This window comes from Cetorhinus maximus, chromosome 31 (genome assembly GCF_964194155.1).
Source record: "Cetorhinus maximus chromosome 31, sCetMax3.hap1.1, whole genome shotgun sequence".
Taxonomy (NCBI): Eukaryota; Metazoa; Chordata; class Chondrichthyes; order Lamniformes; family Cetorhinidae; genus Cetorhinus; species Cetorhinus maximus.
The window spans coordinates 19,547,754-19,573,019 of record NC_135909.1 but is presented as its reverse complement, the minus strand read 5'-3'; the positions used below and the strand labels follow the sequence as shown (position 1 = coordinate 19,573,019).

Sequence of the window (25,266 nt, the reverse complement as noted above, 5' to 3'; positions counted from 1 at the left end):
GAATGTTGTCCATTTGAGAGTTGAGAAAACAGGACTTGGCGGATGCGACGCTTTTCGATTATCCGGACACAGTGTGCAGTCCATCCAAGTTAATTTTTCAGGAACAGAAACAAAAATACCTGGAAAAGCTCAGCAGGTCTGACAGCATCGGCGGAGGGGAATACAGTTAACGTTTCGAGTCCGAATGACTCTTCATCAGTTGCACCTCTGTATTGTTAGTCCAGTGACAGCAGATTCAGCTAATGATCGAGCCGCTTCATGGGAAGATTGGAATTCACCCAAAGCATTTTATTAAACCGACTGATGCACAGCTTTTGTTCCAGTTGGACACATCAATCATTTAACGAACCTGATCAGAAAAACAAAATTAATTAGAAATTAATGCACAAATTAACAAGAGCAGACATTTTGAGAAAGAGCCCTGCCATGTTAAGAAGGAAACGCAGAACCTTCAGTTGACGTGTGAGACCGCGGTTTTCAGGAAGTTAAACAGATTTCTGTATAAAACGACCACGACAGGACTCGAACCTGCAATCTTCTGATAACCTCTTCAAACACCACCGAAGTCAGACGCCTTATCCTTTTGGCCACGCGGTCAGGTAATAGGATACTAGATCTGATGCTAGTGCCATGTAAATAAATATCGTGGTTGTATATTTTTCAGTTTGATTTTTGGATGATCCGCTGAATCCCAGATCCATGGCCTCAGGGTCTGAGTTTGACTCCGTGTCTTTCGTTGGAAAATAAGGATTGGGAGATCGGGAACTCAGTTCCTATTGTCCGCACCCTCTCCTCATCATTCTCCTGCAGTGTTTTGAATCTCTCTCATTCTCTGCCTCGTGGCCTCCCCTCAACCGCTGCTAAATTCCAGAAAATAAACCACAGAACAGCCCCTTCATATAAACCACGAACAAAGGAAGCCGTTCTTCCCGAATTAATGAGCAATTTGATCGCGGTTTGCGACATGTTAAGGCGATAGTGTCAGAGAGAGAAACTTCTGCGCTGGTGGGAATTTCGGAATTGGGGGAGGGGGAGGGGTGTGGGGGCGTTGGGGTTCAGTCAAAAAACAAGACGTTTCCGGAGTGAAATTAGGAAACATCTCTCTCAGCAAAGGGTCCTGGAATTTCAGAGATCCCATCGGGAGTCAGCGCTTTAATTTTAAATCTCAGTTTGATAGACTTGTGTTCATCAAATATATGATGGATAAGCGAGAAAATGGGTATTTATCTGTCCCGGTTTATTTGATCCTTGAAACATTATTGAAGACATTGAGTTATGCATTCACTGTAATCGAACCCAGGTTTCTTTGATGAAAAATAAGAATTCTACCCCTGAATCACCAATCCGCCCATCATGCTGAAATCAATTTATTTCCCTAACTACAAGATCACTGCACTAAAACAGAAAGCAAACTGAAAGTAACCTGAAGAAAATAAAATAATTTAGGGACTGTGATGCTGTTACAGAATCGGTAACTTCGGGAATCTAATCCGAGTTTCCCACGCCCTAGTGACGCATTGTGCTCCTGACCCAGCAATGCACAGGTTTGGACGGATTTCATAACTTTCATACTATTTCCTAATCTGATTATCAAAGTATCACTTCCCTTATGATTGATCTACAGTCGCTCGTTGTTCAAATCCCACGTCTGTCTTTCGGTATTTTTAATCACTCCACAGACAGAACTTTCAAGAGGGTTTAGAGAAAGTAAATAAAGATGAATTGTTCCCACTGGCGCAAGGGTCAGGGACCAACCAGGGCAGATTTTAATTCATTCGAAAAGGAGCTAAAGACAACGTTTTGAAAAGATTTTCTCGAAATAAATTTTGAGCACTTGGATGGACTGCCTAATCTGCAGGCAAACGCACGACTGCTATCATATGGAAGTGCAAAGGCAGCAGACACATGGGAACACCAACACGTGGAAGTTCCCCTCCAAGCCGCACATTATCCTGACTTGGAAGTAGATCGCCATTCCTTCACTGTCGCTGGTTCAAAATCTGGGAACTGACTCTCTAACAGCACAGTGGGTGTACCTACACCACAGGGACTGCGGCGGTTCAAGATGGCAGCCCACCGCCAGTTTCTGAAGGGCAATTGTGGATGGGCAATAAACGCTGGCCTAGCCAGCGACGCCCACATTCGGTAAATAAGTAAATCAGCACCCACAATATTTTTGTTGTTGTTGTTATTTCTGTGGAGGTGTTTACCTGGATAAGGAAACAGCTCTGATCAGCCCTTTGACAGACAGCCGAGATTGCGACTATGAAGCCTGCGAGATCAGACTCCAAAGTGTGCAGGGAATGAGGAAGAGCGAGAAGGAGGGAACATCCTGCGTTGGATAGATTTTCTCGAAAAGAAAACAAAGGTTTGCTTTTCTTCAGCTGTTTTGACAACCACAAGATTTCACAACGACGCGTGACAACCACTGGAGAACTTCTCAAGTGTGTTCGGCATTTTAATGTAGGAAATTGGTGAAATTTCCAACCGTTTGTTTCACATTGTCAGGCTGCATGTTCCTTCAGACAGGTTTCCATCTAGACACATGGAGTGAGCGGATTTGTGAACGTCAGTGGTTCAGGGGTAGATTCCTCACTGGTCAGACTGGACTTCTGGTTCCGTTGCTTAACATCACATTTTAGCTTTCTGAATCCAGTTCTGGTCTCTGACTCATTCATGTTTTTAATCGTGAAACTGGGTTTACCTTGGCGTTACAGATCTAAGATAATTGGTAAAGGAATAGCAACTACTGTCTATCCGTCTCCCCTTACACAAGTTTACAATTCATAGTGCTAAAGACCAATAAGTAGGCAAGCAAAATGTGAGCAGAATGTAAAGTGTTTGTAAATGAATAAAGATCGCTTGAGATGGTGGACAGAAGTTTGGTACATACAATAATGTGGGAATATGTGAGGATCACCACTTCGGTGGGATAGATTAAAAAAAAACAATATTCTTTAAATGAAGAGAGATGGCAGAATGCTGTGCTGCAATGACATTGAGACTTGGGTGTCCTTGTACATGTATCACAAAACAAAGCTACATTGCAGGTACAGCAGGCTGTTAGGAAGGCTAATGAGGTGTTGGCCTTTATTGAAAGGGGAATGGAGTATAAACTCGGGCATTCTTGTGATAACTGAAGAGGGCGTTGATGGGACAAAACTTAGAGTATTGAGTCCTGTTTAGGTCTCCTTCTTTAAGGGGGGAGATACTTACATTTGAAAGAGTGCAGATTTGCCCTGAGAAGATGGTGGTGAGCTGCCTTCTTGAGCCACCGCTGGGAGTGTTGACATTGACTTTGGTCCTCAAGCCCTGGATTTATATTTGACTCTATAAACTTGCGGCTCAGAGGTGTGAATGTCACCAACCGAGACACCCTGTGCAGAAGTAATTTATCAGGATGAATAGCTGTTGTTGGTTTGTTAGGAACTAAAAATACAAAGATGACTGAGAACAAAGGTTCAAAACAGCAAGATGAAGCATTTCAATAAATAACTCTGCAATGTTTGCAAATAAAACAGCACTTTCAGCGAATGAGTGGGAACGTGGTTTGATTTCATTGAGTTGAAACTGATTTCTTTGTGAAATGACCATGAATCAATTTCAACATCAGCACTTTGCATGGATCAACCAATGAATCCATGTCTCCCAAGTTCTCTGTCAAGTGATTCTACTGCCTGTCTTATACTATTGACAGAAGATTGAAGGTTGTTGAGTGCACTTGCTAGTTAAACTAGGTAACTACATAGGTTAGGTTCAGATGGATGTTGCAGTATGAGGTGTTAAATAATTGCGTTAAATGATGGCCAATTGCCATAGGAAGGTGGGATTAGAAAGGGCACCTGAGTGTCCTCGGGCTGGCATGGACAAGATGGGCCGAATGGCCTCCTTCTGTGCTGTAACATTTCTATGGTTCTGTTTCGATGAATGTTTTGTTCCAGGAAACTGCCACTTAGTCACATCCTGTCCCAGGAAATTCCAACACTTACTGCCCTGAGAAACTCACTTAGACACTTGATCACCAATTGATCATAGTCTTCACTAACGTCCCAGATTCTTTATGGGATCATTGAATCACAGAACATAATGAGAACATTCGGCCCGTCTGGACTCGGCTGGCCCTCTGAAAGAGCAGCTCACCTGCGGCCACTCCACACCATTTTCCCTGTAACACTGCTCAATTTTCTTTTCAGATCAAGATCAAATTCACTTTTGAAAACCTCAATTGTCCCTGCCTCCAGCATAATCTCAGACATTGCATGCAACATCCTAAACACATGCTGCAAGAAAAAATAAAATTCCTTATGTGGTAATTGCTTTTTTTGTAAATTAAATTAAATCTGGTCCTCTTGTTTTGGATCATTCCATCAATGGAACAGTAAAACCTTATTTACTCTGTCCACACACCTCGTGATTTTGAATACCTCTATCAAATCTCCTCTCAAACTCCCTCTCTTCAAGAAACACATTCCCAAATTCTCCAATCATTCAATGTGAATTAAGTTCCTCATGCCTGGAATCTGTCTCACTAATGCTTTCACATGCTTGCTAAATTGTGGTGCACAGGATTAGATACGATACTCCAGTTGAGGCCGAAGCAGTGTTTTCTACAGGATTCACATAACTTTATTGTTTTTGTACTACATGCTATATTGATGAAGCCCATGACGTTGGCTGTTTTACTGGTCATTCTCTCAACCTGTCTTGTGACGATAAATGATTTATGCACATATACACTCACATCCCTCTGTTCCCGCAATCCCTTTAGATTTGTAACCTTCATTTCGTGTTGCCTCTCCCTGTTCTTTCTACAAAAACAAATGACACCAGGTTAGTCTGCAATAAATTTCACCTGCTAATTATCCGCCCATTCCATCAACATTTCTAGATCCCTTTGGAATTCTACACTATCCTCCTCACAGTTCACAGTGCTTCTAACTTTTGTATCATCGGCAAATGTTGGAATTGTGAGCTTACAACAAGATCTGGCTGATGAATTACCGGAAGGGCAGGGGCCCTGACACTGGACACAAGAAATAGGAACAGCAGTAGACCACACGGCCCATCGCACCTACCCTGCCATTCGATGGTATCATGGTTGACCTTGGGCCTCAACTCTATTTTTCCACCAATTCCCGATATCCCACAAGTCCCCGAGAGACCTGGGGAGCTCCACAAGATAACTTTCTTCAGTCCAAAATGCAACAGTTCACCACAAATCTTTGGTTCCCGTCACTCAGCTCATTTCGTATCTGTGCTGCTATTGTCCCTTCTATTCAATGAGCTCTAACTTTTCTCAGAAGTCTTTTGTCCAGCACTTTATCAAATGCCTTTTTCAAGTCCATTTAAATCACGTCAAGGGCTTCACCCTCATCAAAATTCTTTGCTGTCGCATCAAAAAAAAACTAACTGAAGTTAAGTAACACGATTTGTTCTTACCAAATTGTTAGGAAGTAGAGAGGTTTAAGTCAGTTATATTGGTATTTGCAAATGTTAGGAAAGAGTTTTAGCTTTAAAGTTTAAGTTTGATTTGTATTTCTGTATGTGTGTTAAGAAAGGTCAAATGGAGTTTTAGTTTCGTTTTAAAAAAGTGCTTGCATCTCTAATCAGGTTAACGACTTATGAAGTTAAGCAAACACATCAGTAGAAGAATTGGGCTGTTGCCTAGCAACAGGGAGGCAGAGAGGCAGGTCCCTCCCACAGACACACACACAGAAGGAGAGAAACAGCAGTTTTGATTTGGAAGCTGCGGACCTCGGTTGGTTTTTGAAAGTTGCTGCCGAGAGAGACTGGAAAAGGCGGCAGATACTTAGTCCCAAGCGAAAGAAAAATCTCAAAATCCAGGGGAGTGGAAGAGGGGAAAATACGAAAAAGACCTTCTTGTCAAAGGAAGGATGGGAACCTGGAACAGGTCCTGTTAATGAATTTAAGAGGAGGGGCAGAGGGAATGGCTTCAATCCTCGTGTGAAAGGCGGAGTGCAGTGAAACTGGTTGACTCACGGCTTGACAAGCTTCTGTGGGGAGTTGAGGAGTGATCCATAGCATCTGGTTATGGTGGTATCTGTCACTTGGTTTCAGAGTCTGGTGTGCCTTACCACAGGGTGCCTATTGATACATGGATTGTGTAATTACTGTGGAAATTAAAGAATAAAATAGATTTTGCAACTTGCGTTATCCTTACAAATTTGTCCCCACCTGTAAGGTTATAGTTGTGGATGAAAGTGTATTGTAACATGGTTCATCTTTTCTCATTGAATAAGTGTTTTATTTATTTTCTGGTAAAATTTGATCAGCTGACTCCTCTGACTCTGTTCAGTAGTTACTTTCCATGTATTTAAACAAACAAATAAAAGTTAGAATCTATCAAGCTGGGCTCCACTCTGGGTTTAGGATTGTCCAGGGGTAATCACAGCTGGGACCATAACATAATCCATGCTGCTTTTACATATTAATGTGCATTTTCCCGAGGTAATTTTCATGTTGTTGGGAATTTTCCTTTCTGAAAGGTAGCTCACCACCCAGGTTAAACTGGCTGCCCTGTAGTTTCTGGGCTTATCCTTACACATTTGTTTGACAAGGATGTTACAATAGCAATTCTCCACTTCGCTGTCACCAAAGCGAGTCTAAGGAATATTGGAAAATTCTGGCCAGCGTCCCTGCAATTCCTGCTCTCCTCCCTCAGTATTCTGAATGCACCTCGTCTGTGTCTGGTCCTAAACAACTTTAAGCACATACAGCATATCAAATACTTTCTCCTGAAATTGTTTATTACCTTTACACTAAAATATCGATCGAGGTGAAACGGCTCACTTTCTGCTCAGTACAATTCCTAGAACAAAAACAAAATATGATCAAATCAAATTCACACTATGGGGCTACCAGACCTGGCCGTCTCAGAGAAGTTTACAATTCTCTCAGAGAATACAACAGCCGAATGCATTCATCCAGAAAATGGGGTCGTCTAATTAGTGTTTTCGGGTAACATTACAGTGCGATTAAGTGGGCAATTGTGTTTTTTTTCAAATTGCCTTCATTTCCTTCATGTGTGTTTCATTGATGAGTTCTCTGCAATGGTGGGTCCAGTTCTGAAACTTACCCCTGATATAAGTAAACCGCTCTACCTCGACTCACTGCGAGTTTTATACGATGCACTGGGCTACTGACACGACAAGTAACAACTCGTGAGAGCGCGCATGTAACTTGTAACAGAGACCGCTCACATTCTCCCTTACGAAACGTCCCATAGCGAGAATCACACGGCCATACCAATAATGTAACTGTATGTATATAACTCAGCCAATATAGACATTCATTGGCACCCAAAAGATATCAACCATTCTTTCAGAGCGCTCTAGGTAAAAGAGAACATTGAAGAAATACACCAGGCAGTGTCTAGGCCAGGCAGTATCCATGGAGACGGCAAGAAATCTCAAGTTTCAGTTACACTCATTCTCTTCTTGGGATAAATTAACTCATTCTCTTATTAGGATAAATTAACCGTCTGATTACATGAGCAACAGTTTCTTCATTTACTCCACCTATTTTGCAGTGATAATTTGGTAATAATGACTTCTCAGGTTCTAAAAACTCGCCCGGGTTGAAGTAAAACCCGCCTTTTCGCTCTTAAAAAATATGCATCACAAGTGGTAACACACGAGGGCTCGTCCGGGATTTGAACCCGGGACCTCTCACACGATCATTTAACGAAATTCCCGAAGCGAGAATCATACCTCTAGACCAACGAGCATTCCATAGGTAAGCGAGATAACCGCTATGTGCATTCATTGTCCTCCAGAGTGCGTGAACCCTCTTTTGGGTTTCTGTCGTAACACCAGAAAACAATTAAGAATTACACCTCATGGCAGGCAGCAGCGTGGACAGTGAAAGGGTGTTCACGTTTCAGGTCGATGACATTTCATCAGAACTCAGCAATGCTAGAATTGTGATCAGTTTTACACTGTAACTCCTGACACCGAGCTGGAACAGGAACTCGGCACCCACTCAGTCTGCCGGTGCGTGCGCCGTTCCTCCCACCGCTGACGACCTCGTTGTTCAGCCGTTGACGGTCGCCCACTTGCTGCCTCCCACTCACTCCCCTGCTCCCGAATGCCAGGTGCACAGACCCGGGGCCCTCGCCACCTCGCTCGCTGCGCTATACGCCAACACTTATGCCGCACCTCTCGCTACCCGACTACCAAGCCGCTCACCTCCCACTCGGCACCTCCCTCCTGACTCTTGTCGCCGCCCATCTCATCACAAGAACTGAGGAGATGGTGACAAGCAGAACAGCAAGTGAGGCGGTGAGGGGTAGGGAGCAGGCCGGAGAGCGGGAGGTTACTGAGGCGCCGAGCAGTCCGGCAAGCGAGACGGTGAGCAGGACAGGGACAGCAGTGCCGAGAGAGACACACAAGAACAAGAACACGAAAATCAGAAGCAGCAAGAGGCCATTCAGCCCATCGAAGCTGCTCCAGCATGGCTGATCTGAATGTGGCCTCAACTCCACTTTCCTGTCTGCCCCCCATAATTCTTTACTCATTCCTTTATCAAAAATATCTGCAACTCAGCCTTGAACATTTTCAATGACCCAGCCTCCACTGCTCTCTGGGGAAGAGAAATCCACAGATTAATGTCCCACTGAGAGAGAGAGAAAACAAATTACCTTCTGTCAGCCTGAAATGGGAGAGCCCGATATTTTTAAACTGAGTCACCTGATTGTAGAGTCCCCCACAAAAGGAAACATAGTCTCAGCAGCCACCCTGTCAAGTCCCCTCAGGATTTTATATCTTTCAATAAGATCACCTCCCGTTCTTCAAAACTCCAATGGGTATAGGCCCAACCGCCTCAACCTTTCCTCATAAGAAAACCCTTCCATTCCAGGAAGCAGTCGACTGAATCTTCTCTGACCTGCTGTAATGCAATTATATCCTTTCTTAACTAAGGAGACTAAGACTGTCCACAGTCCACCAGATGCTGCCTCACCAACGCCCTGACTGATATAGAGTATAACTGTGGGGAAACTTCCATAATTTTATATTCGATTCCTTCTGTAATAAACGCCAACGTTCCATTCGCCTTCTTAATCACTTGCTGCATCTCTATACCAACTTTTTGAGGCTCATGAACCAGGACCCCCAGAACCCTCTGCACTGTAGAGTTCTGCAACATTTCTCCATTCACATGATGTACTGCTTTTAAATTCTTCCTGTCAAAGTGGACAAGTTCACATTTTCCCAAGTTATTCTGCATCTGCCAATTATTGTCTACTCACCAACCAATCTATATCGCTCTGTACACTCTATATGTCCTTCTTCTACAGTGAAGGCAGAAACAAAATACCCGTTCAACAGTTCTGCCAGTTCTTTGTTTTCCATTATTAATTCTCCAGTCTCACCATCTGCGGGTCCAACATGCACTTAAAGAAATATTTATAAACATTTATCGACTGAGTTCCGGATCGGGAGTGGGCCAGCGAGCGGAACACAGCAAAAATTTCATTTCGGGCTGAGTTTGATCTGCACCATCTCCGCTGCTGAAAGTGACCTGGAACGTCACTGGCTTTGACGTCACAGACACGGAAACTCCACGTGTGGAGCGCGTGCTCTCTGCTGTTCCGGTGTCAACAAACTCAGCCAAAAGGTCTTTCCCATGTGGACCAACGTGAGAACTTCCCGGGAAGTTTACATTTACCCCTCCTGCCGTGGACCCTCCTCGAATGCCTCCGACCCTGAACTAGAGTCAGAAACTTGGGACAGATCCCAAACAATTAGCTTGCTAGATGCCCAGGAATGGTTAAACAGTTTAACTTCTGGTCTATCACCTGGGTAACTGCGCAACTGAATCCTCAGTCGCCCCGATCCGACCACCTGACCTCTCCGCGGATCTCCTGACTGGCTCCCAACCTGTATGTTGACGCAGTCACGCACTTTAACCATCAGACCCACCTACGCACTCACCCACCAAACTCATTCACTCAGCCAGCTATCTACCTACACACGTCACTCACCTATCCATTCATTCAGTCACTAGCTCACCCAGTCAGTCATCTATTCGCTCCCTCACAGTCAATGACTCGATATTTAAATTACCAGAATATGGCAGTTAATGTTGTAAAAAGGGGCCATGAACTTTCGTTCCATGACTCTGCCGCTGGGTTTAGATGTCCTACCACCTTCAATGATTTACGTACCTAAACATCCAAGTCCCACTGCTTCTCCACCTCCCTTAGAGTTATACCCTTCATTTTATATTGTCTTTCAAAGTTCTTCCTTCCAAACCTCTCTCCATTGAACTTCATCTGCCACCTATCTCCCCATTTCCACCAACAGGTCCAAGTCCATTTGAAGTTCTACACTATCCTCCACACTCTCCACAATGTTTCCAAGCTTTGTATCCTCCGCAAACGTTGAAATTTTGTCCTGGGCACTAAGGTCTCGGTCATTGATATTTATCAGGAACAGCAAAGGTCCCAACCCTTCCGCCAGGCCGAAAAACATTCATTTACCACCAACCTCTGTTTCCTGCCACTCAGCCAATTCTGTATCCTTGTAGCGGCGAAGCGGCTCTACTCCTTTTGCCACCTGTTTCACTATTCGGTGGCGAGTTTTCTTCTGTTCAGTGGTTCAGATTGGAAAGTGGGGTGTGACTGGATTCACCTGGACAGAGAGGGGTTGGTGACGGTTTCCCTTCTCCGATGAACCAGTTGCTGATTTGCTTTTATCTAAAAATCGTCTCTGGTGGGACTCGAACCCACAACCTTTGAATCTCTTATACAACAACAGCTAGAAATCCAACACGCTATCCGTTGCGCCACAGAGCCCAGAACATGCAGTGCACATTTCCTATTCCACATAAGGGAATATCTGACGTTGTAGAACAAAACGTTCAAACGGTCAGCAATTTCCTCCATTTGAACAATGACGACATTTCAAGAGCACTCATTGCCTGTGAAGTGTTTTGGACGTCCTGTGGTTGTGAAAAGAGCGATAGAAATTCGAGTGAAAGAGCGATTTCCTTCAAAAGGACATATTCAGGTTGGAAAATAGGGCGGCTGAATTTTTTTGCAGAGAAGGGTGAAGTGATTCATTTTGGTCGGAAGAACACGGGGAGAAAAGAGAAAATAAAGTTTGCAATTCCAAAGACGGTGCCGGAACAGCGGGAAATGATGTACACCTGCATAAATCATTGATGGAGGCAGTGCAGGTTGAAAGAATCGTTCATGAAGCATACAATATCCTCGGCTTTATGAATGGGAGCATAGATTACAAGAGCAAATCCGTTGTTTTGAACTTGGAAAAGACAGTATTTCGGCCACAGCTGGAGTATTGCGCCCGGTTCCGGACATCACACTTTAGGAAAGATGTGAAGGCATTGAAGAGGAAGCAGTAAAGTTTCACGAGAATATTTGGCGGCGAGGTACTTAAATTACCTCGATACATTGTAGCGGTAGGGGATATTTACCTTGGAGACGAGTAATCTGAGAGAAGATTTCTTAGAGTTCTTTGCAGTCCCAAGTCTTCTGGACAGAGGGTGGGTGATGATTTGGACATGGGCTGCTTCAGTATCGGAGGTGTTGAAAATGGTGCTGAACATTGAGCAATCATCAGCGAACATTCCCAATTCTGCTGGAAGGAAGGTCAATGGTGAAGCAGCTGAAGATGGTTGGACCTAGGACACCACACCGAGGAACTCCCGCAGTGATGTCCTGGAACTGGGATGATTGATCTCCACAACCACAATCATCTTTCTTTGTGCTGGGTATGACTCCAACCAGCAGAGAGCTCCCCATCCCCGCCCCCGATTCCCATTGTCTCCACTTTTGCTGGGGATCCCTAATGCCACACAGTCAAAAGCAGCCTTGATGTCAAGGGCAGTCAATCTCACCTCGCCTCCGGAGTTCAGTTTGCATTGGAGGACGAGGGGAATCAGGTTGTTTTGTTTGGCCACCCAAGCTGAATGTTGGGCTTGAGGTGGCGATCAGATTCGGAGGGGAGGGTGACAACCTTTCACTGAGTTTCAACGTTGCAGATCAGACTTTGGAGGGATTTCTGCAATATTCCCAGGACGTGGTGATCTCATTCTTAGAGCAACACACTTACACTGAGGACAAGTTGCACCATGTAAAATAAAATGGAAATGTGGGATGTCAGAATCTGTTCAACACTGATTCACTTTTATTCATTTCTGCATCCTAGAGTATCAAAGTGGCTTGTAACTGTAAAAAAATAAATAAAATTCAGAAGATTCAGTCCAATACCTCCACAGTTTCCACTATTTCAGCCCTCAGCATTTTCAGATGCATTCCATCTGGTTCCACTGACTTATCAACATCAAGCACAGCCAGACCTTCTCATATCTCTTCTTTAACACGAGTTATATGTTAAAAAGTCATTTGCAAATTGTCGATGGAGGATTTGTGCCCTCTTATTGAAGAGGGTTTAAAGGAGAGGAGCGAAGCATTTGTGCTGAAGAAGTGGGATCAGTGAAAATAAAAGTAACAATAAGTGGAATGAAGGGGGCGGGCTGTTCATGGGCTGACTGGAGAATTTCATTAGGATTTATTCATTGGAGATTGGAAGGTCATTTTTCCAAATCTTTAAGAAGATTAACGTTGAAGGAAACCTATCTTCATCGATAAGGAATCATTAGCTAAGTTTATAAAAATAACACGGATAGATAGGATTCAAAGAATTGGAGGGGTATCACGTTGTAATGTGGAATATAAGATCTTGGTGAGGGGTTTAGGAAGAACATCAAGTCCTTGGAGAGCGTGCAGTGGAAATTTTCTGGAATGGGATCAGTGGTGAGGGATTCCATATGTGGATGGACTGAAAAATACAAACTGGAGATGCTCTTATCAGAGAAAATGTTAAGGAGAGATTTAGTACAGATATTTAAGATTAGCCGATGTATTTAATATCAGCCCAGGTATTCATTTCTTATACACATTAAGCAATATTTTTCCCATTGATGGAATGTTTGAAAACCAATGATTAGATAAAAAATAAATCGTGGAGAAATGTTTCACACTGCTCCATTCCAAACAGTTCCTGACTTGACGTGATACATTTTGTTCTGCTTACTGGAGCCGCATTTCCAACATTGCACACCAGGCTGCACTTTCAGAACCTTCTTGCTAACTCTTCACGGCTGGAAAAAAGCATATGAGACCATGACTTAAAGCTAGGATCGGCTCTGAGGGGATGTTAAGATGAGGGATTGTGAAACCATTGTACTTTTCACACGTGGGTTCAAATCAAGTTATTGGATATTTTTAGTTAATTGCTTCTTCCTGTTTGAGTAGGTTTTGCATAAAAAAGGCCTGGAATCGGATGGTTGTCAATGTCTCACTGGAGATGACAAGTGGCAAGTAACATTCGCGCCACACAAGTGTCCGGCAATAATCATCTCCAAGAAGTAGGAATCCAACTACTACCTTGATGTTCAATTGCATTACCATCACTGAATCCCCCACTATCAACATCCAGGGCGTTACCATTGACAAGAAACTGAACTGGAATAGCCATATAAACATTATGCCTACAATAGCAGGTCAGATGCTAGGAATTGTGCGACGAGTAACTCACGTCCAGGATCCCCAAAGCCTGTCCACCATCTACAAGGCACAAGTCAGGAGTGTGATGGAATGCTCCCCACTTGCCTGGATGAGTGCAGCTCCCACACCACCCAAGAAGCTTTACACCATCCAAAACAAAGCAGCCCCCATGATGGAGACCACATCCAAAAACATTCATTCCCTCCACTGCCTACGCACTTTAGCAGCAGTGTGTACCATGTTCAAGGTGTACCGCAGGAACTCACCAAGGCTCCTTCGACAGCACCATCCAGACCCTGCACCACTACAATGTAGAAGGGCAAGGTCAGCAGATAGATGGGAACACCACCACCTGGAAATTCCCCTTCAAGCCATGAATTGGAAATATATCGCTGTTCCTTCACTGTCGTTGGTAAAAATCCTAGAACTCCCCTCCTGACAGCACTGTGGACGTACCTACACCACATGGACTGCAGAGGTTCAAGAAGGCAGGTCACCACCACATTCTCAAGGGAATTAGGGATGGGCAATAATTGCTGTCCAAACCAGCGAAGGCCAAATACCTAGAATGATTTTTTTTTTAATGGAATATTTCAGACTTAATCAAAATTGATACTGAGCTATTACAGTTCTTTCCCCAGATTTTATTGGATTGATGAACAAATAGGATTCAGGAAAGGGAGCAGGACTTTTCCTTCCCTTTCATTCTCTGGATTTACAGTGGCTGGAAGAGCAGCTGGAAAAGTTAATGGCGATGGAGCAGAAAAAAATAACATTGTCCTTGTGGAACACATTTAGTTTGACATTTTCTTAATAAGTTCAGTGAGTGAGCAAGTTTTAGCAAATGAGCTTTAAAGTGAAGGGCCATCTTAATAAACCTATGAAATATAGAAAAGGTTGTTTATTTTTGTGGTGAGATTCCTGAAACTGTGGAGGAGCAGAGAGAGATGAACAGACATCATTAAAAGTTCGTGGACAGGAAGATAAAAATAATATCTAAGACTAATAGAATACAAAGTATTGGGAATAATATTACAGGTGTATAAAATCCTGTTTAAATCGCTGTGTTCTGTTCCTGACAACAGACCTGAGGGATGTTAGATTGGCCTTGGAGTGGGGGCAGCAGAATTTCATCAGAGTGATACCAGATTCAAATGATGAGGACAGATTGTAAATACTAGTATTGTAATGCCATGAATATCAGAGACTATGGGGTGATCCAACTGAGATGTTTACGGTGTTTGAATGATTTGACAGGGTAGATAGAGAGATACTGTTACCTCTGGTGCGACGGGAGGTGGGGGCCGGGGGTTGGGGTGGTGCCCTCAACAAGGGGGCTTAACCTTTAAATTAGAATGAAGCCTTTCAGAGGTAATTTCAGGAAGTGCATCTTCACACAAAGGATGGTGGAAACTCCCTCCCCCAAACAACTGTAAACGCTGGGGGTCAACCGAAAAGTTCCAAACTGAAATCGATAGCTCTTCTTTGTTAAGTGTTTTAAGGATTACGAAACGAAGAGGGATAAATGGAGCAAAAAGACAGACCAGTCATGAGTTCATTAAATGGTAGGACAAACTTGGGGGAAGAATACGTTACTTCTGTTCCTCCACCCCGAATTCATAAATAAAAACTAAATCTGGGAGGAACTGAAATGAGGTGTCATCACTTGGTGGTCCCATTATTCTCGCAACATTGACAATCTCTAGTGCTGAGCTACAATTCCACACACAACTCGTCTCCCAGGAAATCTGGCAGGAAGAAAATTATCCTCTCCAACCTTCATTTCCCACATTTTACCAGCTGCCAATCCTTTGATCAGCATTTGGAAATTGAAATCGGTCTATTGCCCCACTTCCATGGTGATTTCGGGAATAGTCAGCAGGGGAGCAGCATTAGAAAGCAGTTGTTTTCCTCTCTGTTAATATTGTCTCAATGTCGACATGCCTCATTCATTAGATGGGGAAATGAGCTTGTATTAATCCAGTGATGAACAAACCTGCTCCATGTTACAAGCATTTACTGTGTTAATTTTTATAATATCAGATGACAATTTCTCGTTGAAACACAGCAAACTGCTCCCAGGTACTTTTATGAGCTTGTGAAACCAGACAATTCCAGTTTCCACACATAATGAAGCCAAGCGGGAGGAGACAGCTGTTTCACAGTGATCAGATATTGGAGTTGATGAAGAATGTTTTCTGAAGATCAATGTGTCCTTTTGGAAATCTGGAATGGGTATGGTTTTCTACATTAAACTTTGACCTTTCCGTTAGTTCTTTATGTGCAGCTGTTTTTGGTGGTGTTATTGAGACAGGGATATTGGTCAGGGCAGCAAGAGAAATCACTGTGCTTCTTCAATAGCGCTGGGAAATCTTTCATCTCTTTAAAAACCTGCCACCAGTTATTGCTCAGGATTAGCCAGGTGTGGTACACCGAGGATATTCACTTATTGAAATCAATGCTTTTCACAGAAAGCATTAGTTCCTGTCAAGCAAGTATAACAGTTTCATAATATTTTTCTAGTTTATTGCGAAGTAATTTTATGGGGTAAGTATAGTTGGGTCTGTCTGTGTGTAATGTAATTACATCTGGAATCAAGTTTAACTCATCAAAAGAAGCTGGGTGCTTGACATGCTAATGAGTAAACATGGAAGCTGGATTAGCATGTAAGGTGTGAAGGGAATTTGCATTTTTAGATAAATGAAGGGATATTTGGATTTCAACGGTATCTCAGTAAGTTTTCAACTAGCCAGATAAGCAAGGCTAAGGAACATGTTTATTTTTTCCAAAGGTTACTGGAAATAGTGGCGACATGGGAGATTTTTAGATTGTGAAGAAGATACAATTTCATCGACATCTGGGTCTATAGAATTTACATATCAAGAAGAGAGAAACATATATAAAGGAGAATGAAAGGTGATGTTGAAAAAGGGCATGTAAGATCTAACAGGAGTGTGTGAAATGGCCTCGATGAAGCCTCCAGCATTTTTGTGTAAGTCTGCTGTCTAACTAAACGGGAGTTGAAGAAAAGCCATACGGCATTCCATTGTCCAGGATACTGTGTTAACTTGCTGAGTCTGCTTTAATTCTAAAATCTATTTCGGACCTTAAAGGGTGTGTAACTGAGGGGTTCAGGTCAATTAGTAACTTGAGGAGTTATTATAGTGCTATTTGTAGTCTTATGTATGTGCTTGACATCTTTTGCTTTTAATACACATATTAATTTAATTTTTAAAATTTCGAAATGTCCTATCAGACCCATTGCTCCTGAATTCAGTGCACACACCTCGTAATAAATACAAATGCAAAACCCTTGTGACAACACGACCAACTATCCCTCTTGGATTTGGTCCATATCTTCTGCCACGTCATAACAGTCCCTCACACACTCTGATCAATTAACGCCTGTACCCTTTATTGCTGACGGATTTCTTGTCATTTTGAGTACCCACCTGAGTTGAGTTTTAAGTCAGATTTCATGTTTTCTGGAGCAAAACTGAAACTGATTCAGGAAAAATGAACAGACACTTTCTGTCAGAAAGGGGCAGCTAATTTCTGCACAGGAAACACACACAAACAACAATGTGAACATGCTTTGGGATGATGATTGAGTGCTCGGGGGCATAACTCCACTGTTTGTGTGTCTTCGGCACAGCGCAATGGGGTCACTTTGGATAAAATAAGAGGTTGGGCAGGGCCTTGGTTTATCATCATTATTTAAGGGCTGCACCTACAATAGTGCAGCCCTCCCTCAGTACTGTACTGGAGTGTCAAACTTCCTTGTTACACACAAATTCTGGCACGGGTTTTGGGGACATACACTTATCTTTCAAAGCCAAATGCGACCTAATCAGCCCCACTGAAAGTTTTAACAAATCGCCCAATCCACAGCTACAGGACTGGGGCAATTATGAGGTCATCCCCTGGCAGGTCACGTGACAGATGGGGCCACGATGCATCACCACCAGGTTTGTGACTTGATTCAAACCCAAAATCCTGTCACAATGACTTTTCAAATAAATCTGTCGTCTACTTGCCAGCACAGCAGTAACACTTTCTGCCTAACCATGAGGAGAGATAGGGAGGCATGTACAAAACTAAATCCTTTAATAAAATAGTTCAAAAATCATTTAGGCTGAAATTCTGTGAGGGAAAAGTCAAGTTATCATTGAGAACTCTGCTCAGAGAGCTTCATTGGACAGGAGAGAAATTAGGCAAAGAATCCGAGTTTATCGACACCAGCAAACAAGTTGACATCAAAACTGGATCAACTCCCATGAAGATCAATGAGTAAAAGCTGAGAGCTCCGTGCATCATCAGTTGACCAAGTAGAGATATTGCCTGGATAAAGCATTCTGTTCAGGACAGGATTTATTGAACTGAGTCGAATAGACAGGTCTTTGCACAACAAGTCAGTCATTTCTAGATTTTAATTTGAAAACCTCCAGTTTGTTGCAAGATGGAATTCATATAAATTATAATTACAGTACAAATGAGTTGATAATTCAAACACAAACGTTGCTTTCAGGTAAATTAAGTGGGACAATGAAATTACAACCAAGAACTCAATTGACCTGGGAGCTCAAACACAGAAAAAGTTAATTGCAGAGTGAAGAGTTTATAATGTGGATTTGTTGAAAGTGGAGATTAGGTGTAGAGGGGGAATGAGCTGCTGTGTAAATTAAACCGAGAGACAACAGCAAAGATACAAGCCGGAAGGAGCAGAACATTCTAAATAACAAAAACTTTAATTAAACAGGCAGCTCATTTCAGTGTAATATCGGGACAGCTGAGAGCTGTTGACTACACATCCTCTGCTCTGTTGGAAATCCAAAAACAGGCTGATGATAGACGTCAGATTCATAATAAATTAGGGAACCAAGCAAAATACAGGAAGTACAGAGGAGAGCTCAAAAAGTAAACTTGAACAGCAGAGGTAGTGTATGAGAAAAGATTTGCAGGTAACACAAGGTAACACTGAAGGCTATTAACAATAAATGGACTGTCACTGAAAGGGAGGCTGTGCAGGCAGAGGGGATGGCTGAATCTCTACATGGCAGGAGAGATTAAATGATGAAAGAATTGGTGCTGCAAGGAAAAAGGGAGAGGTAAAGGAACAAGTAACAAAAAACTGAGATGTGTCGAAAAGAGGTGTGAATGGAAAAATGAGGAGCAGCTGCCACCCGAAAGCAAACGCAACAGAAAAATGAGGTTAAAACCAAATGTGAAAAAAAGGAGTCAAAATGGGGACAGAAGTTACAGTTTGAAGAACATTAGAGATTTAAGCAGCTGTAGGTCATTCAGCCCTTCGAGCCTATTCTGCCATTAAACACGATCATGGCTGATCTGATTGTGCCCTCAACCCCACTTTCCTGCCTGTCTCCCGCAACCCTTGACTCCCTCATAGAATCTGCGCAACTCAGCCTTGAATATGTTCAATTATCGAGCCTGCACCGCTCTCTGGGGAAGATAATTCAAAGGCCAATGATCCACTGAAAATAAATTACTCCTCATCTCCATCGTAAATAGGGGACCCATTATTTTATTAACTGTGTTCCCTAGTTCACACTGCAAGTGTAATCCTTAGCACAATTGGGATTGTTTATTAAGTGTTGTCCAATTGCGGAATGATAGTGTGGAGTAATGAACTGCCTGGTGGAGTATAGGGTAGGTTTTGCCCTCATGGTTCACTGTGTGCACGTATACATGGGTTGTCAAAGACACAGAAAAGTGATGTCCCTTTACATTCTATCTCACCTCTGACTGATTCTTCACAACATGAATTGGCCAAATGGCTGAGTGAGTTTCTGCAAACAGTTCTGAGTGAGTTTTCCACATACACAGTGAAGGGATTCTTCTCCTTTGTGAAGCCCATACAGGATTTGCATATCGATAGCAATGGCGTGTGCATGTGCTTGTTGCTTGTTTGACTTTGCTAGCCTCTTGATTAATGTACCACTCAAGGAAGCCATTCACATATGCACCATGTCATTATTTCATGATGATCTAGTCTCACTGCCATTGTCTGAATCTGTATTCATTGAACATATGAACTCAGCAACTCATGCAGTTCATTTCAGTTTTAATGGCACCATGTATGCCCAAAGAGATAATGTTGCCATGGGACACCCTCTAGGCCCAGCTCTTGTAAACATCTTTGCTAAGTTCCACGAGAAATGTATCTTCAGGAAATGACCCCTAACATCCTATCCCTTTCTTTTTTGTGATACACAATTTACGCGTTTTCTATGTCTGCATCAGCAGCTACATGTAAAACATTCCTGTGACACCTTAATGTGCTCTAACCTGCTCTATTCTCATTGAAATTGACCAGTCAAACGAGCCCCCTTTCCTCAATGTACTACTTGAGAAATCTGCCAATGCGTTCTCTACTACTGTCTACTGCTAGCCCAGCACCATTGTTGGGATTCCCACAGTTCCATGCGGTATAAGGTAGGTCTTGTCGGCAAACTGATAGGTGGGGACCAGACCATTTGCTAATCATGCAACATGATGCCAAAACCAGGCACTTCAAAGCTATCCTGCGGAATAATGGCTCCATCGATCAAATAATTGCTCACTGCATATCACACAAACTCATCAATGGGTCTAAGCCCGTTCTGAAAAGTCTGTTCTGAAAAGTGGCCAGTCTACCTCACATAACCCTGGAATGGTTTAGGTATCTCAAAAACGTGAACAACTAATAAAGCTACCCGTTTCACAATGCTACCATGCAGTAGCAACACGAGTGGCATTCTCCACTAACAGGATGCTGCTGTCAAGACTAAAAATATGTTCTGCCAACAACACAAATAACTAATGTTGTATATGAATTTCAGTGCCAGTGTGATGCAAGGTCTGTGGACATTTGCCCCAATGGCTGTTGGATCGTACCAAACAGCTTAGGCCTTCAGCTCTTCACAACAGGCAAAATACTGAGCATACTCACCAAGATTCTGCTTGAAAAGCTCAGAACATAGTGTCCAACATTGGATGTGATTTCACAGAAGGACAATACTTACTGACCAATCCTGATTGTGCTAAGAATTACACGAACATCAGTTATGATCCCGGCTGATGGTAAAACTGGATAAGTCAGTTCCCGGAGTGAAACCTGGCTGGATAGAACCCAACATGTGCAGGATGTGAGAAAAGATTCTGAAGAAATTCACAGGTATTTGCTCATGTGCTTTGAACACAAAGAATAAAATATTTATCAAAACAAGAAAAAGAAACTACATTAACTGGACAAAACAGTCAGAAAGATCTCAATACAAACAAAAGAAGGTGATTCAATTTCCCAATATTCCTTTGCCCAGCAATATCTTTACAGATGGATAAACCAGTGAAGAGTTACCACGGGTTTGTCACAAAGGCTTCTTGCTTGAGGCTGGCACATGTGCAAACTGTTTTGTTGTGGTGAATTCTTGAGCATTCACTTGACCCTTCTCAACCAAGACTTATCTCACCCAAAATAACTGCACTTTATACTCACTGTTTCAGTAGCAACACCACCGAACTGATCACGACAATGAGTCATATAACTGACTCTGCAGTTAACTATTGTCCTAGTAGCCTTGTACTTTTCTCTTCTCAAGAGCCTAAAACATCCCTGCTTAACTCTTTGATGCACATTGAACTCGTCCCTCTCTTTCTCTGTCTCTGTGTCACTTGAACACTGTCGGTAGGCAGCAACCCAGATTTTTTTTCTATTGTGTGTTTCTTTTTTCCCCAAAATCACTAAACATCTAACCCTTTTACTGACCTGTCAGCCAGGGTACCACCCAGGCTTCTAAGTCCCAAGGCGAATTGAAAAAAAAACTTGTGAAACTGCAATGACTCTACATTTCTGACATAAAAAATACACACACATGTATCTATCTATACACATTATATATATAAATACACACACATTAAAAATTGTACATAGTTCCTAACAACCAATTGAAGATTATCTGTCGCGCTCACTGTGTGCCTCACTTACACATGCTCGGGGATACATTTCTTCACGCACAGGGCCACTACCGTTGCAAACAAAATGGACATGTCCACGCATTGCACTTCCTGCAACTGAAGAAAAGCTTGGTGGACAATCATTCCCTGATTCCTTCCCAGGGAAATGCCTGGAGCAATCAGAGTCGACTTGGCTGTTTGAAAAAAGCCAAAGCATGGCAGTTAACTCTTCCCTGTTACATTCCCATGGCAACCCCTCTACCAATCAGCGAATAATTGTCAACCAATCAGCACCCCCTTCTCATGCAGTATAAGTTTTTGTTCCCTTTGAGATTTGGTACAATTGTATCTGCTCTGTAAGTTAAAGTATTTTCAATGAGTTATTTAAGGTTTGTTAACATAATATCAATTACATTACTTAGCTGAAGAAAATAAAGTATTATTTGTCGTTGAGCACATATACATAGGGGATAGCTGGGAAATAGGGTTGTGAAGCAGCAGAGCTGTGAGACCAAACAAGTAAATAAAATCTCTCGATAATACAAACTCTGTCTTGCTTTCGGCTTCACCAACTGGTTTGGATCCCATTAACACTGAAGAGGGAAAGACAGGAATACTCAAGTTCTGTATTCCTAAGTGACAATTTCTACATAAATCTGTCACATTTCTCACCGTTCCCAGTTCCAACAAAGTGTCATGACTTGAAGCCACTGGTACTTCCAGATCTGCTGTGTATTTCCAGCATTTCCTGTGTTTATTTCAGATTTCCAGCATCCAGAATATTTTACTTTTATATTTCCATTGTATTATTGGTTGTTACTGTGGGATAAATTTTATATCTGCCTGGCCCTTGCACTGTGTCTGTGTCGGATATGAGGTGCACATGTCAGTCTCTAACAAACATGTGTGCCTATGGAAAAGGATTGCCTGTGCAGACAGTTCCTACCCTGATCCTTACAACTCCTCCCACACCAAGTGAGATCAGACAGATACAGGCCCCCTTGCACAGATACAGAAAGATGTCACACAGACACTAGTATTAGTCTAATTTTCGGCACCAAACCTTTGGAAATACGTGAAGGTTTTATGAAGAGTGCAGAAAGGGTTTACAAGAATGTTTGTAAGGATGAGGGGCTTTAGTTACATGGATAGATTGAAGAAGTTGTGGTTACTCTCCTTCGAAAAGAGAAAGCTGTGAGGAGATTTGGATGAAGTGTTCAAAATAGTAAGTGTTCTAGACAGTGTAGATAATGATAAAATTATCCTGTGGGCAGTGGGCATCGATTTATGGTGGTTGGCAAAAGTACTAATGGAGGCATCAGGATTTTTTTTAATGTAGGAAACCATTAGGATCTGCAATTCACTGCCTGAGAGTACGCTAAAGACAGGAGAATTTGGGGTTGTCAAAAGGGAATTGGATAAGCACCTGAAGGGAAAAGGTTTGCCAGGCTGTGGTGAGAGGCCTGGGGATCAGAAGTAGCTGAGTGGCTCTGGTGGAGAAAGACCACAGACACGAAGGGCCGAATGGCCTCTTGCTGTGCTGTAACTATTCTAAGCTTGTATGTATTTAAGTGTAGGATTCATTCTGTCTCACTATACCTCTGGCAAAGAATTTGAGTGTGTGATTCAATATATATATGTCAGTATCTAGGGATGTGTGTGAGTGTATGATTCACTCTGTGTTGCTGTCTGTGGTGCACTATGAGTGTGAGATTCATTATGTATCTGTCAGTCTCTGAGACACTTTGGAAATCGGTATTCATTCTACCCAGAATATACTTCATTAGGCCATCTTGTCTAATTGGTACATTATTCCACAAGATGCTCCACCCAGAATACTCCATGTACAATTATCTGCTGGTCCATGAAATCCATTCTCCCTCCTGTACTTACCTAGCTTTCCCTTAAATACAGCTGTGCTCATTGATTTAAATGCTCAAGACGACAACAAGTCCCACATTCTACAGATTCCATGAGAAATAAGTTATATTGATTTTTTCATTGGATTTAATACTTACAACTCTATGTCGACCCTGTCACATCCCATCACTACTTCCTCACATTGACTTGAATCTGCAACACCAACAGTTCATGTTAATTCCCTCCGCTCTGTTGCAGTTCTAGGCTCTGGCCAGTAGATGTCAGCACACTCTGCTAGGTCGAAGTTTACAGATCAGAGATGGACAAAACAGGCAAGAATTGTTCACATTATATTAAGAGGGGAAGGGAAGGTCTTGGAATTACTGACGGTGGATATGACCTTTTATTATATTTTGCTATACAAGCAGTAATTATAATGTTGTGCTAAAGCCGTCAACATGTTGTGTGTGAATGTGAGATACATTCTTATCGGCCCTTCTCTGATCCAACTTGTGAATGTGGGATTCATTCTGTGTCTGTTACTCACAGGTGCTGTGTGAAAGGCACGCTGGACCTGTCAGTCTTGGTTACTGTATGTGAGTGTGGATACATTCTCCGTGGAACTGTAGGTGAATGTTGCATCCATTCTGCATTTGTCGATACCTGGTACAATATATCTGTGTCATAGTCAGCCTGTATCTTGCATTTCCAGGTACTGCATGAGTGTTGGGTCACGCCTTGAGCCTGACAGTGGAATGGGACGTATGCAATGGATGTGTTCGATCAGTCACTTTCTGGTATTGAACGGGACTCAATCTGAATTTCTTAATGGTGATGGTGGTTTGTGAGTGTGCCTGTGTTTCACTCTTTGCCAATCAGTGCTACCATATGTGAATGTGGAAACCATTCTGAATCTGAATGTCTCTTGCATTCCGTGGGAGTGTAGTTTCAGTCTGCATTTGTTATTCTTTGGAGCTGTGTATGAGTTTGACAGGCATTCTGGTCTGTCACTAGGGGAGTAGGTGAGTGTACGGTTCATATTGCACATTTCATTCTCTGGCACTATAAAGAAATTGGGGCTGATTTTATATCTGAATGTCTCTGGTGTTGTTTATGAGCATGGCAATCATATATATCTGTCAGGCTCTCCTAATGTGTGAGCCTGGGTTTAATTCTGGGTCTGTCGATGGCATTCTATGCCTGTTGTATTGTTATGTAGGTTGGGAATCATATGAATCTTTCAGTCCCTCATGCTGTTTGTGAGCATGAGATTATTCTGTATCTGTCAGTGGGATTAATTCTGTATCTGTCAGTGCCTGCTACTGTATGAAATTGTGGGATTCAATTGGTATATTTCATTCACTGGTATTGTATGTGGAAGTGAATGAAATATACCAATTGAATCCCACAATTTCATACAGTCACTGACAGATACAGAATTAATCCCACTGACAGATACAGAATGAATCTCATGCTCACAAATAGCATGAGGGACTGAAATATACATATGATTCACAATTTACATAACAATGTGCATGCTTGTGTGTGTCTGTGTATGTGCATGTAGACTTGCATTTGTTTCTGTCAGCACCTGTTATCTATGCGGCTCTTGGACCCTTTCAACAATCTCTCAGTGGTATAATTGATGTGTCAGAATAATTTGGTATCACCCACACTGAAATATTGTGAGTGAGTGCAGTAAACAGTCTGTGTCTCTCAACATCCGGCACTGAACATGTGTTTGATAATCGCTCACTGGTACTCTGGGTGAGCAGAGGATTCATTGTGTAACCTTCAGTGTCAGGGACTGTTTGTAAGATTGGGTTAATTGTATATAAATTCCCAGCACAGCCACAGACCACTAATGTGGTCAGCTTAAGCAAACGATATGTGGGAGTTTT

The 25,266-nt window shown here is 42.5% G+C and overlaps 2 non-coding genes across 2 annotated transcripts; both read right to left on the bottom strand.

Moving 5' to 3' along the window:
• Positions 1–507: 507 nt before the first annotated feature.
• Positions 508–597, bottom strand: trnar-ucg (transfer RNA arginine (anticodon UCG)). Its single transcript is given in 2 exon segments — positions 508–543; positions 561–597. It is a non-coding gene; the product is annotated as a tRNA-Arg (tRNA).
• Positions 598–10,725: 10,128 nt separating this feature from the next.
• On the bottom strand, positions 10,726–10,816 carry trnar-ucu (transfer RNA arginine (anticodon UCU)). The gene is given in 2 exon segments: positions 10,726–10,761; positions 10,780–10,816. It is a non-coding gene; the product is annotated as a tRNA-Arg (tRNA).
• Positions 10,817–25,266: the final 14,450 nt, after the last annotated feature.